The 16,244-nt window shown below is 40.4% G+C and overlaps 1 long non-coding RNA gene across 3 annotated transcripts in view; it reads right to left on the bottom strand.

Moving 5' to 3' along the window:
- LOC103742307 overlaps positions 1-16,244 on the bottom strand; it is a 183,236-nt gene that overhangs the window by 44,233 nt on the left and 122,759 nt on the right. For all 3 annotated transcript variants that reach the window (XR_003851141.1, XR_003851142.1, XR_607618.3), the window contains exon 2: positions 7,145-7,230. This is a non-coding gene — a long non-coding RNA (uncharacterized LOC103742307). The remainder of the gene's footprint in view (positions 1-7,144; positions 7,231-16,244) is intronic.

The raw sequence follows: 16,244 nt of genomic DNA, 5'->3' as shown, positions 1-16,244 counted from the left end.
GTACTCAGTATTATCTACAGCTTCAGGCATCTTTTGGAGTCTCATAGTGTACCCTGTCTTCTTCTCTTGCATGGGGGAAATAGCTTACACTTGCTTAAATATAACAGGACTCAAGTAGGCAGATAGCCTCATCAAAGGACAGCTTGATCCATGGCGTAATTCTGAGCAGTTTTGAGATAGGGCAAGACACACGCAATCAATGTATGATAATAGGAAGGATACTCTGGTTGGATGGTTAGATATCAATAATGTTGGCTGGGGAGAAATACAATGAAAACATAAAATATGAACTATGAAACATGATAAAATTGTACTTCGATGGGACCATTGTCTTTAAAATATTAACCCAACAAGTCTTTCCTCAAACTTAAAACCCTTTGTAGCTAGCCTCCTAACCCAGTCCATTCATGAAGGCTGTTTGCAACTGTCCATATTCCCTGGCTTCTGGACACATGGTAGCACTGCTCTTCCCTGCCTTGTGTGGTCATGTGACTTGCCTTGGCTAGTAAAATAAGAGTGAATGGGCAGGTCCTGTGAGCAGTTTCTGTGCTTCATTTCTCTTATCGAAGCAACTGCTAGGTCCATGTGTTGAAATGGTTCCTCCTTGACCTGGACCCCACATGACTATAATCTGCAGTCTCTGCTGACTGGCATTGGTCACAGCACAATGAAGAATAAACCTGGGCTGTATTAAACCACTAAAATTTGAGTTTCTGTGGCACAGCCTTGTCAGTCATGGGTGAGATACACATTATACTCACATTTTCTATGAGCCTGGCCTTTTATTCCCTCCTCAACTCTCATCTGATTTCTCTTTTATGAAAAGGTCACAGTTTCCATACAAAAGAACGGACTCAGGCTTTGTCTCAATGGATGCCTTCTCCATTGAACATGGTAGAACATGTCTGCCTTCTTAAAACTCCTTTCTCCTGTGGTTTCCATACCACTCTTTTCATTCACCTTCTATAACTGATTGTATGTCCCAAGTCCAAACTATATATAGTTACATTTCTGTCTGTGCAGCATATGTACCATATGTGCGTGCATGTATGTCCATGTGTTGTGAGGGGGGTATCTCCTGAAATAAGAATAGTTGTAAAAATTAATAACATCACAAATGGACATATTCTGTAGAGTGAATGCATTATATACGCAGAATAAGGGTTTCTAAACTTCCTGTTATGCATCTTCCTGAACTATGAAGAACCTTTGACAATTACCAGGTGTAGTATCTGTTTTCTGTTCAAGAGATTCTTTACTGGTTTGTAGTTGACAGGTGAATTACGGCCAATGAAAACAAGTCTGCAGCTTCTTTGAAGTAGTTCTGTTTACCTTCAACATGAAGTTGCAAGTAGCCATGTTTCCCAGCTGTCCCAGATCCACCAGGCTTTCTGTAGGTCAGAGATTCTCATGTAGTCCTTACCCTCACTCTGGTATATGCATTCTTCTCACTCACTGACAGATCAAACTAAGCTTTTAGACGTGTTAGCTCCAAGTGTGTGCTCCAGAAAGAGAGTGCTAGAAAATTGATTCATCAAAGAGGCTCCATTATAGGCAAGGTTTTGATATTATTCTAATCATAAGAGATTATCCTACATGACAAGTAGTTGCCACTTCGAGGAATGTCTAAATAATAAAATTTAAACTATTTTGAATGCAGAATAAAAGTCCAAACTTTCTCATTTACTCTATGTTTTTAATTAATGTATATATAACTAAGATTCAAAAAAAATAAGATTCCAATGACTCTTCAACATGTACCTCTTACTAGGCACCTGATCCCCAGTATAAATTTGTGTAGAGAAGGTCATTCAAAAGAGGTAACCTATCTACAAGTGAACTTAACTGTCTTTCCAGAACTGATGCTTCCTAAAAGTCACAAATTCGTTAAGTGGGAGACTTGCTAACTTTTCCTTCTCCCTCAGTCACGGTTCCCCAGTGCAGTTTGTGAGATGCTACAACTCTATTTTAAATAACATCTTTTCTTATCTTTCTTTCTCACTCATGGTCGCCGTAGTGCAAGTCCTTGATACTTACTCCTCGGTTCCTCTAATGGCCTCTGAATTTCTCTTCCTGAATCAAGAATTCTGCATAGACTTTGTGGGAAACCCTTCTCAAACACAGAGCTGGAATGTTTCTGCCTTCTTACTTGGCGTCCTATTATTACACTGACATGCAAACTCCTTTCAGGGCTCTAGGGGGCCGTGCTTCTTAGACTGGGCTTGCACCGCCACGCTCGCTTCTTCTAGTCCTCATGTCTTTGTGCCTTTATACCTACTGTTTCTTTGACCTCAACTTTATTCATATGGCAAAAACATCCCCTAACTAACTAACTAACTAACTAACAACTAATTAAAACAGTCATCACCTCTTCCAGAAAGGCTTCCAAACTTTTCAGCTTTAGGGTTCAGAGGTCTTGTCTCCAAGGTTTCATCGAACTAGTGACATGGATCTGTGGGGGATCATATATGTATCATTTCGTTTTTAATACTATATTGTTTAACACTCTAAATCCATACTTCATCTCTATATTCTCCATGCCTAGGAAATGTCAGACATGTACTAGGTGTGCAATAAATTTCAGATGAATTTTGTAGATAATGGGTCTGGAAAGCTACAATTATGAGTTTTATTTTTATTTTTTGTCTTTCTGAGACAGGGTCTCCCTGTAGCCCCAGCTGTCCTGGAACTCGCTATGTAGACCAGGCTGGCCTCAAAAAGATCCCCCTGCCTCTGCCTCCCAAGTGCTGGGATTAAAGGAGTGAGTCACCACGCCTGGCTTGAGTTTTGCTTTTAACTGAAGAACATTTGTGAGTCATTATAGACCCTTAACAAGTCGATGGTATCCAAATGATTCTTGCCAAAGTAGAATGGTAGGCATTTGAAATTTCTCAACAGTGGTGTGAAAAAGGAGGAGGGCCTTAGCTATTAGAAGATTATGGTTTTTATTCTCCATAGTTCTGTTTGTGTGATTCTCTAGGTAACTTACAGGCACTATGTCTAAAGTTATCATGATGTATCAACAGCAGGGCTATAAAGCATCTCATGACTTCAACAGAACATAAATATCAAAGTATTTGAAGGGATAAATATTTGAATCTCACCTTTTAATTCTAATGAAGCCTTTCATACTTCTATGACTATGTCATCTGAATTTTGACATTTATGACGTGACCTAACATACTTGGTCTAAATCCAATTAGTGGTTTCTTTCTTACTTTCTTTACTGGAAGCCTAACCATTTCTCTCATTTTATCAACTAATTGCAAGGTTTTATTTTTATTTTTTTTCATTTTATCTTTACTTTTCTATCACAACTACTGTTGGAATGTGCAGAGGTTCAGGAAATGAAGAAAACATAATGGAGAGGGGCCAGCTCTTACCAGAACCATCCAGACAGACAAGGACAAGGCCTTGCAACACTTGTTGGGTTCCTGAATATTGTGTCCTCCCAATTTTTGCAGTGCTGGAAACTTGCTTATCTTTAGTGAAAGCCAGGCAGAGTTTCAAGTGTTACATTACAGAATAACCACCCTTCTGCTGCCAAGAAGAGAAAGGACAAGAGACTTGTCTTTTTGTATCCGAATCTGTACTGTCAGCCATCTGGAACTTGCCTCCAAGACTCTGTCTGGTCTTGGCTTGCAGAAGGTAGGGTTGCTGTGTAGCAGGAGGAGGTGCAAAAACAAACATGGGCAAAACCCCAGATATTTGACTGCAAGAAAAGTTCTGAAAGTTATAAAAGTGAAATACTGCTTCCAGCCGTCATTTTATACCAGGATTGAGTTGAGCTCAAAGGGACTGCAGAAAGTAAGCGAGAAAGGGCATCACTGGCCCTGCACCAAGGCAAGCTGCAGTTCCCCAAGTTCTCTGCTGATAATCCTGAGCACTTTCTCTATTCTGCTTAAGCATTCACTCACTACCTAGTTTCTATGTATATAATATACTTTTGCTGACACTAGGGGAGATGGCAAGGCTTCATAATCTCTCCTTTCTAGAGCTAAGATCATCCTGCTGCTATTCGCCTTTTTTTTTCACAGAACATGTCACCCTTTGTGGTGGCTCTTTTTTTAGTGTTGTGACTTGTACAAAACATTGCTGAAAGAGATGGCTCAGCGGTTAAGAACACTGGTTGTTCTTGCAGAAGACCTGGGTTCGAATCCCAGCACCCACATGGCAGCTAACAACTGTCTGTAACTCCAGTTCCAGGGAATCCGACAGCCTCTTCTGACCTGTGTGGGCACTGCATGACACGAGTGCACTTAAATAAAAATAACAAATAAAAAAATCTTCAAAAAAATTGCTGAAATTAACATTGTCATCTAGCGATCAGACATTAACACAGCAGCAGGCTGTGCGTATTAAGACTTTTTGATTGACAGCTTCTGTTTAGACAGATGCATTTCCATCATGTTTTCTGACCACACAGCTCTTGATCATATTGCTCTATCCAACAAACATGCCCTTGGCTCAACATCCGGAAATTGCTTGGGTGAAATGTCGTCTCCCCTCTGCAGGTGACCTTTCTTGGTTTTTAATTTTCTGGTTTTGTTTTGAGACTAGGACTGACTCTCTTACCATTGCTCCATTGTGCTCTCATTTTAAAATGAACGGCAGCTTAGAAGCACATAGCAGACAAGCGGAAGGTGATGTAGCCCAGCCTGACTAGCTCTTTCCATCCTATATACGACTTAAATTTTGATATGATAGTTATTATCTAAAACACCCAACTGATGTTTTCTTGGTCTTTAGGTATGTGGAATGGTAGGATTTTTTTTTCAAATATTGCTGTAGTATAAGGTAACAAGTCTTTTCATTATTAAGCTTTCCAGAATAAGATTTCATCTGAAATCCAGTCTCTCTCAAATTGACTTGCCTTTCTTAGAGACTGAGTGCTCTGGATTAGACTGGAAGAGCTCCCGAAGCACCAGGTTCAGTTACTGCTCCTGGAGAACTGTTTCCACATGCGGACCTGGGAGTCAGGCACTGGCAGGAGGAAAAGAGGCTAATCTGATCATAAAGCATGGAGCCCTTCTAAAGCTGTGTAAACACTGGCAGAGGAATTTCTTAAAGCTCATGCCAGAAGGATGGCAACATTTTTGTGAAGTCTGAACCTTTGCTCAATTTCAAAGCCTTCATTCAGATTTAGGAATTCCTACTGAGTGTGCGTCTCATCCCATGCCAGCTGACACCCAGAGGAATATTCAGTGAAATTAAATATTTTTGCTAATAGCGCTGTTCCCTAGCTCTTTGAAAATGGTTCTAGTAAAGGGAAATGTCAAAGCATGTTAAGAGCAGCACCTTGTGCTATTCAGTCAAAGTCTGAAGCTCCATAGTGAAACTTGCAAACTTTTCTACCAGAACCGTCATCATTTTGAGTTAGTCAATCATTTCAAACAAATTCCTGGAGCTATCCTTGTCCTTTTCCTACAGATAAAAATGTAGCAGGTGTTAATTTTAAGGCTCTTAACATTTCATTTCAAATTTTGCCTTGCCAGAAGTAACTTTACTTTAAAGGGTGTCTTAGAAAGAAGCTATCATATAGCTTTGTGATGTCAAAACACTAAAGAAGAGATACCTTCATGTGTATATACATACACACACACACACACACACACACACACACACACACACGAGATACTGAAAAAGAATTATTTTGAGATGGAGTCTCACTTTTCAGCTCAGACTGAAGATTCTCCGTGTAGCTCAGACTGGTCTCAAACTAACAGCAATAGTCCTGCCTTAGTCTCTCAATTGATTACAGGTGCAATCATGCCAACACACCCTATGCAGTTAAATTTGTTCCACAAAACTATCATAAATAACTTCACATTTACGTGTCATAAAGGTCTTTGATGAAAACTTACAATTGTGGAAAAAATAAAATATTTGTAGGTGCATGTATCATGTCCACTTTAGAGCTGCAAGACCTGAAGCACAGAGAACTTTAAGTAATCAAGAATTACGGCAAAAGTATAGGGCAAGAGGAGCAGACTTTATTTTAAGAATATATCATCTCTGTACCTTGATATTTTTATTGGATTTATAGATACTTATTGCTTAATGATGAAGATGTGTTCTGAAAACTGATTCATTAGGCAATTCATCATTTTGTGAGCTTCATGGAGTTTATTTACATAAACCTGAATGGTTTATGCAAATGATCGACCATTCACTGTGACTTCTTGATATAATCAAGAGATACAGTAAATAGGGTTATGAGGCTGCTGCCAGTGTAAGTTGGCTTACTGTTTTATTATAAATCCCTCCCTTGTTCCAAAATAAGTAGGAGTTCGCCCATCCTAAAATAATGATGAAGTGTAGAGTGGTACATATAGACCAGTAACACAGTCCGTTGTTACCTGTCTTGAGCACTGTGTATTACACGTGCCTGTAAGTACTATACTTTTGTATGGTGGTCTGTGCAGTAGGTTCATCTATACCAGCCTCACCAGAAGCATGTGAGGAATGCATCGTGTTATAACAGTATGATGCCTACGATGTCACTAGGAAACAGGGTCTGCCTGTAGCTCCAGCTTGTCTGGAACTCACTATTAGACTAGGCTGGCCTTGATCTCACAGAGATCCATCTGCCTCTGCCTCCCAAGTGCTGGGCTTAAAGGCATATGCCACCACTCCTGGCTCAGCAATGGGAATTTTTAAGTATCCATTATGATCTTATGAGATGACCAACTTGCTGAGTGCAATGTTTTGTGGTGCATGCCGGTATCACAAATCAGTTATGAAAAAGAAATTAGCTGTGGGCACCAATTTGGATATTCCTACTCTTTACACTTAATGTTCAAATTATTTTGGCTTAGAAATTTGTTAAAATATTCTAGACTAGGCATTCTCAAACCATTCTAGGATGGCCCTAGAGACACTTTCACAGTATTCTCAAGCTCAGACTGTCTTCTTAGCCACTCTGACACTATTGCATTTTCTCTTATGCTGCACACACTCTGGGAAAGTGAAACTGCGGGTACCTTGGGCACAAATTAAGGGAGTAGCTCTGCGTTAGATCAGAAGCCACTGAGCTCTTTGCTACACAATATAATAAAATGTATAATAACTATACAAATGAAGGTATAAAAGCAACTTTTTAAAAGACTTTGGTTAAGTACCGAACAATCACTAACTTTATTACCTTTTCCCGTCAATGCTCATCTCTGTAGCGCTCTGTGTGAAGCACGCGGGGACCTCTTTTGTTCCATGCCAGAGTATGGTGGTTATCTGCAGGGGAAGTTCTTGTGTAATTATTTGGATTGTGAGCTAGTTAGCCACTTTTTTTTTTCCAGAATACCATTTTTTAAGTAGAAAATGTCAAGCCATGGTTATTAATACTTCATTACATGGTTTCTCCAAAATGAACAAAAGTGAGCCAATCTCTTCAAGGAAAATGGTCAGCAGTGTCTACTAGCAATGTCAAAATACAAGCTTTAAAGCGAAATTAGTAATTTTGGAACACTTGCACCTATCACCATGAGCTTAAAAGCTTTTTGTATTTCAAGAATATTCAGTGACTGATCTAAGATCTTTATAAATTTTTCTGATGTTACAAATGAACAAGTATAAGTGATCAATGTACAATCTTATGAAAAGCACTCATGGCCAAAAACTTCATTTTGAATGTATGAAAGACCAGTGGATTTTAGTGTAACAATACAACAATTTCATTGAAAATATTTCAGATATCACATTATAACTAATCTTAAAGAAATGACTACTTGTTGGGTTTTTGTAGAATGGTAGAAGAGCATCCATAATTCTCTCAGAAAGGCACTAAAAACTTTCTCTACCTACGTTTATGAGGCTGGATGGTCTTCACCTTCTTCAGTTAAAAAAAAATTACTACTGGGCAGACTGGATAAGAATGCACATCTGAGAATCCAGCCCTCTTACTCATCTAGACAAAGCTTGCTCCCCAATCTTCGTTTTGTTTTCAGACCATTTTTATACAGACATGTTTGCGTTCCAGTGTAGTGAACGTCAATAGCTAGAGCAGAAAGCCCTTGGTGTTTGAATAATTGTAGGGTATGAAAGCGTCCAGGACCACAATGTCTGCAAACTTTGGCCCTCAGAAGGATGAAGCAGAGTTTACCTGCTCCCAAAGGCTATTGGAGAGAAGACACAAATTCCTGTAGGATGGCAACGGAGTGATGGTAATAACATGGCTTTTGCAGGGGCGAATCAGGGCCAGCCAGCAAAATGGATTAGATTGTCTATGTTTTAGTTTAGTTTAGTAAGGAAACTTTTCCTAAAGTGATTTTTAAAGCAATAGTACTAGCTTGTTCTCCCTCTAAAGACATTTTGTTTTTATAAAATTACAGCCTGGAAAACACACTATGTGTTTAGTCTGAGAAGGTAGCCGGAGCTGTTTGTTAAATACTAGATCTCAGATTTGTGGCTGTCCCTCAAAAATAACTACACGACACCAGCAATTAAATTTATGTATCATTTTGATTATTTATGCTTCCGCGAATCAAAGTGGGTAAATAATGGTCTGCAGCTGAGCAGCTCATCAGCATTTCATTGTCAAGCCCTGCAGACTCTCCTCCTCTCTATGCTCGACGCAATGCGTAATCTTCCCGGTAAACTGTCTGGACGGACTCCTTCCAGGTCTATTCCCACTCCCATCCTGTCTTCCCATTCCTGGGGTCTGGTGTTGCTGTGTTGCAAACATCTCCTTGGAACCATGGAAGGCAGGAATGTTCAGATCCAACTATTCCCATTCTTCTTTTTACTGACAGTGTTGCTGACCATTCCAAAGTAAGAGACTTTTTACCCCTGCTACCCAGAGTGCTACAGTATTACACAGATGCAACTCTTCACTGAACCAGAACAGCGGCTGATGGCTTCCTATGGAAGATACCTGGACAGATAGGGTTTTCTTCCCAGGTCTTCTGGCTCTACCAGCATCTACTTTAGTTCATGTGAGGAACATGCCTTAAGATGAACCAAGGTGTGAGGTACTTCCAACTTGCCTCAGAAGGCAGTGACAGGGACTGTATGTTAGATGGGACCATGCACTAAATCCCCTGTGAATTTCCTTCACGCAGTTAACATTGGGGAACTCCTGGGTTTTCTTAGCTCAGTGAGTGAGAATTGGCTAAATGATATAGGGAAATGATGAAGGCAACTGGGACGATTGTCATGGGTCTTTGCCTTCTCAGCTGACAAGAAGACAAGATTGGGGAGTTCAGCTTCCAGTCACTCTGTGCAAGGCAGTTAATGACTCTTCACCTCTGCCTGCCTCACCGAAACCTTAAACCACATAAAAATGAGAAAACTATATTTTGAAGCCTGCTCCAAGAGACCAATCAAATGTTCAGGAGACTTTCTGTATAGGTGGTGTGCACTAATGAGGATAGTCTAGAAGAGATTGGAAACTGTGAATCAAAAAACATAACTCAAAAGACTCCTAGACAGTAACCCAGCATAGAACTGGGAAAATGAACCGCAGACCCCAATCTTATCTAAAGGAATATTGATAACTGATTGCTGCTAGATGAAGAACAGCTGACCTTCCTAAAACAAAGACCTCTAGATAGGCTGACTAGATTCAGCAGATGGACAAACACTGGGGAATGGCTGGGGGCACTGACAACAGAGTGGACAGTAACAGGGATGACAGAGTACATGGGCTCCAGTGGAGGGGAGGGCTATGGGAGGGTGCCATTTGAGAAGTGGGTATGTAGATGAATAAGATAATTTGGGATGTTCTGTATGATATACACACAAAACAATCAACAAATAAAAAATGACTTATATTTGAGGAGGAATCATAAAAACTTACTTCATGTTAATTGGTAGAGGTGATAAACATTACCATTGAAATCTACCTGATGACATTATATCCATACTCAGGTGCCAAGGATCCGAGTGTAACCGACTGTGACTAGTAATAATCAGATACATAGAGATTACAGACACATGTGTAAAGATCTAAGTGTTAGTAGCATTAAAAATGAGTCTTTCTGTAGGAAACAGCATATTTTAAAATGAAATGGAGATCTTTTTTAAAGGTTAAAAACTCATTCAATTCTATGTCTTACAAAGTTTATACTGAGTCCAATATTGTATAACTGTATTAGGTCAACTGTGAACCTAAAAATTTACAACCACTTTTGAAAGAGATATATCTTTGCTCTGGAAATTGTTATTGAATATGTTAAAGCTGTAATGAAATGCTTCTTCTAATCATGTGGTTATTAAATTTTTTTTAAAAAGGTAGAAAAATACTTAAAAAAAACAACAACATAACTCAGGGGCTGGAGACATGGCTCAACAGTTTAGAGTACATACTGCTCCTGCAGTAGACTGAAGGTCAGTTGCCAGCTCCAGGGATATTTAATGCCTCTGGCCAACATAGGCATGTGTACCCATGTAAATATACCCCCACACAAGCACACACATAATTTAAAATATTAAAAATAAATCTTTAAAAAATAACTGATTTATGAAAGGAATTATAAGCTTTAAGTATGTGTTTATAATTTGGAGAGGATGGAAGGGGGGTAGATTTGATTAAAATTCATTATATACATATATGAAATTCTCATACAGTAAGAAAAGCTATGATGGAGTTGAAACTAGAAAAAAATCTATCATTAGACTTTGCCATCAGAAGTAATGAAAAGGCCTATATATAGGCGTATATAATTAAGAATGGCACTTTGGGGTTATGCGTTGAGATGGGTACTGAGATCTGAGGCTCAGTTATGGGCCAACTGCGAAGAACATCACGGTTGACTAATGCTTGTGTTTAATTCTCTTGATAGTTTGCACCAAGTAATAGTATCATCCCCACTTTATTCATGAGCTAACTGGGTGTAGAGGGGTTAATTAACTTGGTAGTAATATGGTTGAGTTGGAATCCAAGTACTAAATCCCTCTGAGGAACTGTTAGACACTGTGGTAACACAGATAAGCCACTACTTCCTGGATCCTTACTTTTTTTCATTTCTCCAAATCTCAACTGCATTGCCTCCTGAACTCTGTTTAGCTCCTGAGCTCTCATGTCTTAGCAGTCTAACTAAGCAGCACTCACCCCGGTGGCCTTGCCCTTCTTTCAACTCCTGAGTATTTATCACTATTTGGCTCTTCCGCCTTAGTGTCCTGGTGGGAACTGCACTGTAATCCTTTTGCATGTTTAGACTTTATACACTCATTATGCCACTGAGGGTGATCTTGAACTTCAGATCCTTCTGCCTCCACCTCTCAAGACTCTGGCTTTACAGTCATGAATTACCATGTCCAGTTTACATGGTGCCCGGGATGGAACACTGAGCCTTGTGCTTGCTTGGTAAGCACTGTATTCCGTAGCTGGTTTTGATAAGGTCAAACGGTATTATAACAGGCCAAGCTTCCTATTTGCTACAGACTGAGGGCCACAGGATGATTATTACTGAGTTGACTCTACTTGGAGTGTTTTTGACTAGGTGACCTAGAATTGCAAATGCCCTGTACCCTACGACCACTGCTCCCTGCCCTTCTGAGTATTACGAATGGTTATTTCTCTTCTTGTCTTCATAAACAGCAGCTATTTATTTAACAGCCTGACTTAAGACATTCCACATATCTACTCAATGAAGGCTTTCTTTCATTACTATTTTTCTACAGAGGGTAAAATGCTGTGCTGTTTTTCCAGTTCTACGTGTGATGATTTAGATGCTCCTGCTGTTAACTGGCAGCTTTCCCATTTCCTTCTCTCTTCTCTCGACCATCGCCCCAGACTTCTCCACGGAAATCACTAATGAGCTCCGTGCCCTTCAGGCCTCCTGTTCATTAGCAACAGAATTTTAGCGATGCTGAAAGTTCTGGACCTCATTTTTTCTCCTTCCCAATGCCCTTCATGTCTCTAAGTGTGCATCTTTCTTTCTAACATAGACCAAGCTCCCAAGTGTATGGAGGGCCGTGTGGAGCACAGACACGAAAACGCTCCTGCCCCAGTCCTGCTTGAAGGCGGGCTCTAAATGATGCCATTCATTGTCCCTGCCCGGTTGGCCCTGAGTGAAACTTTCATTCAGACAGTGCCAGAAAAGCATCAATGGACTTTTGTGCTGCTCCCTCAGAGCCTTGCAGCTTCACAGTACACACCAGATCTACAAGAGGCACAATGCTCATCCTGTCAAACCTACTTGTCCTCCCATGACCAGCAGTGTTTGTGGCAGTGTCTTCCCAGAGGAGGTCACTGAATATAAGGCTCTCAAGTTCTGGCTTGGTTCTTGTCAGATCAGGGAAACTGGGAGAGAGCAAAGCTTGTGCTGCTCAGTAGATGAAAGGGCCTGGTGCTGTCTTCCTCTTCAGAGTCACATACCTCATATCTCAGTGAATGCTGTAGGTTTGTCTTCCATTCCTCCCCTTCCTCCTTCCTCCCCCTCCCCCTTCCTCTTCCTCTCTCTCTCCTCTTCTTATCCCCTTAGGCTTTCTAAACCTAGATGACTACAGAAAGTTCTTTTATTATGCTTAATGCAGTAATCTTCAAAATCTGATACTGCAAGCATCCTCTTCCTCCTCATCCGCCTCTTCTTCCTCCTCCTCCTCTTCCTCCTCCTCTTCCTCCTCCTCCTCTTCTTCCTCCTGCTCAGCCGAAGGCGCCGACCGCTCCTGCCTTCGAGGGCTAGCTTCGGGAAGGAAGGATGAACCCGGGTGAACCAGGCGGCCGGGGAGCCAAAGGGGAGACCCCTTCAGTCCTTCGCCATCGGGCCTGCCACGACTGCCCAGTAACTAGTGCGTGGACCACAGCTGCAAATGGCAACCAGGGCTTCGTAGTTTGTTGGCTCTTCCTCCTCCTCCTCTTCCTCCTCCTCCTTCTCCTCCTCTTCCTCCTCCTCCTCCTCCTCATCTTCCTCCTTCTCTTTCTCCTTCTTTTGATTTGTGCCAGGGATCACAAATTCTCATACCCCAGAAACACATAAATATGATTGTAAAGAAGAATAAATGCATTTTATGTGCCCCAGACATGTGTGTCATCATTCCCTGTTCTCATAAACACATGTTGAGTCTGCCTCAGCCTTCCTGCCCAGGCCTGGATGTTTGCTTTCCTTTCTGTCAAATTTCAAGTTTCAGCTCTTGTGAAGTTTTCTTGTGAAACTATGTCTTCAGGCTCAATTTCAGGGAGAGAGAGAGAGAGAGAGAGAGAGAGAGAGAGAGAGAGAGAAATGTGTGTGTGTGTCTGTTCAAGTAAATGAGAGCTCTGTTCCCAGAACTGTGAGGTAACAGCAAGCTTTTTTAAGCTCCCCAGGATGGCTCCCCCACTTAACTCTGGGGAGTCAGCTCCTCATATCATTACATTAATTAAGTAGGGCAGAATCACACCTAAGCTTTCCTTAAAGACAGAAAACTAGAGATTATAAATCTTTTATGTTTATGAGGTACTCATCAGTGCTACACGTACAGGACTGCTTGTTTTCTTTTCTAAATATTTCATTTCTGAAACTGAAGTTTTGTATTATTCTAGAATCCACTGGGGGGGTGATTCACGCTTATGAAACGTCAGGCAGTGAGCCTCTTCTTTTCATAGTACAGAGGCATTTTCAGGGATGGATTCCTTGCCTTAGGTTTTCTAGATCTAGACAAACATAAAAAGTTCTTTCCTTTAAGTGCAAAAAAATAGTCTTTGAAATTTGATGCCAGAAATATACAGATTATTACTTTTAAGTGTCATTTTATTGTAGTAGGACTAGATTGGAGCTCGCCCGTCCACAATGAACATTGTAAATTTATTACACAGTCCCTTCAATATCAAGATTCATCTGTAATTTTATTCAACTGCTTCCTCGACTCATATTTCAGTATCTGTTGGACATCTACAATGTGTCAGATCTAAGTAATGGACACTAAAATAAAGGATGGCTTCTGATCTGCTTAACTTAAGTTCTGGGTTGATGTAGGAAGAGGGTCTGGAAATAGCCAATACATGTATAATTATTTACAGTACAATGCAATTTAATATCTAAGAGGAAAAAATCAATTTTATGGAAACTCACATTCTCATAAAACCTGACAACTCTGCTTCAGAGTGTCTGTTGAAAGTGAGCTTAACAAACAGCAAAGAACAAACACCTGAATAAAGTTAGAAGAATGCTGAAGAGTGTTGGACACTAGAGAGAGGAGAGGCATCACAGACAGAGAGGTGTCTGTGCTTACAAATGTCTACTTTCTCTCACTCTGAAGAGAAGGAGGCCTCACAGGCAGAGGAGCCACAGGTGCTCACAAATGCTAGTGGATCATGAGCAGGCCAAGCTGGGTGAGGAAAGTAGGCAGGTTGACATGGCTGGGCTGCAGCTGGGTATGACTGGGCAGTCTTAAATGTTTTACTGCCTTCCCATTGTGGTGGAAATGAGTATAGGTCACCCTGAGTTAACTGTATGCATACAGCTTAGAGACTGGTAGGCCTGTCCTTGATACTCTGCTCTTAGTTAAGAATGTCAGTTAACTGATACTAACAGATGTTCCCCTTCTCAACCACTAACTCCGGTTAATCTTCTCCTCTGCTCTTTATCCTGATGTAGATAACCCAGGCCTTCCTCTTACTTGTCAATTAAGTGACCAAATAATTCAACTATCAGTGTTTCCCACACTTATATCAGCTCCTTGACTTATTGTCAGCAACCACTACCTCGTAGTTTGAAGACAGCCTTGGTTGTGTGTCAATTTTGAATGTATTTACAGATTTATATTTATTGTACTTCCAAAAAGAAGTGTTGTTAAAAAATTGACTATGGCTCTGCACGTGTTATATACAGGTAGGATATAATACCTTTAGTCTATGCATACATGTGCCTGTTCAAATGATGAGTTTCATGTCAATCATTGAAAAAGAGGTAGACCAGTAGTTACTGGTTTCAATTATGATTGTGACAGGCCTGTCACTCAGTGCTTCCTTCTTGTCACCAGCTTTCTATGATTGCCACTTCCTCCTGTCCTCTGACTAGCATCTGAGTTGCTTTACTGTTTTATAAATATATATTTTAATTTTTAATAACTACATGATTAGAAGAAGCATTTCATTACAGCTTTAACACATTCAGTAACACACTCCAGAGCAAGAGTACATCTCTTTCACATGTAGCTGTAAGTTTTCTAGGTTCACAGTTGAATTAATACAGTTTTACAATATTGAACTCAGTATAAGCCCTGTAAGACATAAAATTGAATGAGTTTTTAACCTTTTAAAAAGATCTCCATTTCATTTTAGAATATATTGTTCCTTGCAGAAAGACTCATTGTTTTGCTACTAACACTGAGATGTTGGTGCATGCATCTCTAATCGGTGTGTATTTGATTATTACTAGTCATAATCGGTTGCACTTGGATTCTTGGTGCCTGTGTATGTCTATTAAGTCATCAGGTAGATTTCAATGGTAATGTTTATCACCTCTACTAATTAACATGACATAAATTTCCATGCTTCCTCCTCAAATATAAAACAGTTTTTAAAATTTGTTATTTTTTTTTGTGTGTATATCACACAGAACATCCCAAACCACTTATTCAACTAAACACCCACTTCCCAGATGGCACCCTCTCATAGCCTCCCCCCCCACTAGAGGCCTTATACTCTGATATCCCCTGCTACTGTCTGCTGTGTTGTCAGCACCCCCAGCCATTCCCTACTACTTGTCCATCTGATGAATCTAGGAAGCCTATCTAGAGGTCTTTGCTTTAGGAAGGTCAGCTGTTCCTCGTCTAGGAGCAATCAGTTGTCAATATTCCTTTAGATAAGATTGGGGTCTGTTGTTCATTTTCCCAGGAGGGGTGAGACAATGTGAGAGATAAATAATGCCTAGCTAGTTTTAAAAACCAGAGGGAACCATATTACTCCTACAACCTACTGACAAATTATACATAGAAGACCAAGATATATATGTCTAGACAAAGTTTATCTGAGAACAACTGGTCTTTGCCCAAGATTTAGCTACATGACACACAGTAATTAAAAGTACCGGGCTGGTGGAACTAACCTTCTTGGATGTTTTACAGATATACTTTGAGGCCTACAATAATTTGGTCAGAGGGACATAAAGGAAAGTTTCTGCTCCTTGCCCTCCTAGGTCGACTAGTTCCAGGGGACTATGAGCATCTCTCAAAATGTCCTGTAATTGTGGTGGGGCTCCTGTCCTCTTGATCAAGGAGGCCGAGGAGACCCCACGAGATGGACTTGAACCATAGTCCAGTCTACAAAGAGGAGAGTCAACACAGAGGAATCATTTCCTCCATGCTTCCAAGCGAAGCCGACCATG

The sequence above is a fragment of the Nannospalax galili genome, unplaced genomic scaffold, assembly GCF_000622305.1.
Source record: "Nannospalax galili isolate Female #2095 unplaced genomic scaffold, S.galili_v1.0 scaffold1220, whole genome shotgun sequence".
In the NCBI taxonomy this organism is placed as follows: Eukaryota; Metazoa; Chordata; class Mammalia; order Rodentia; family Spalacidae; genus Nannospalax; species Nannospalax galili.
Note: the sequence above shows the minus strand (reverse complement) of the source record. Positions and strands in the feature narration are given on the sequence as shown.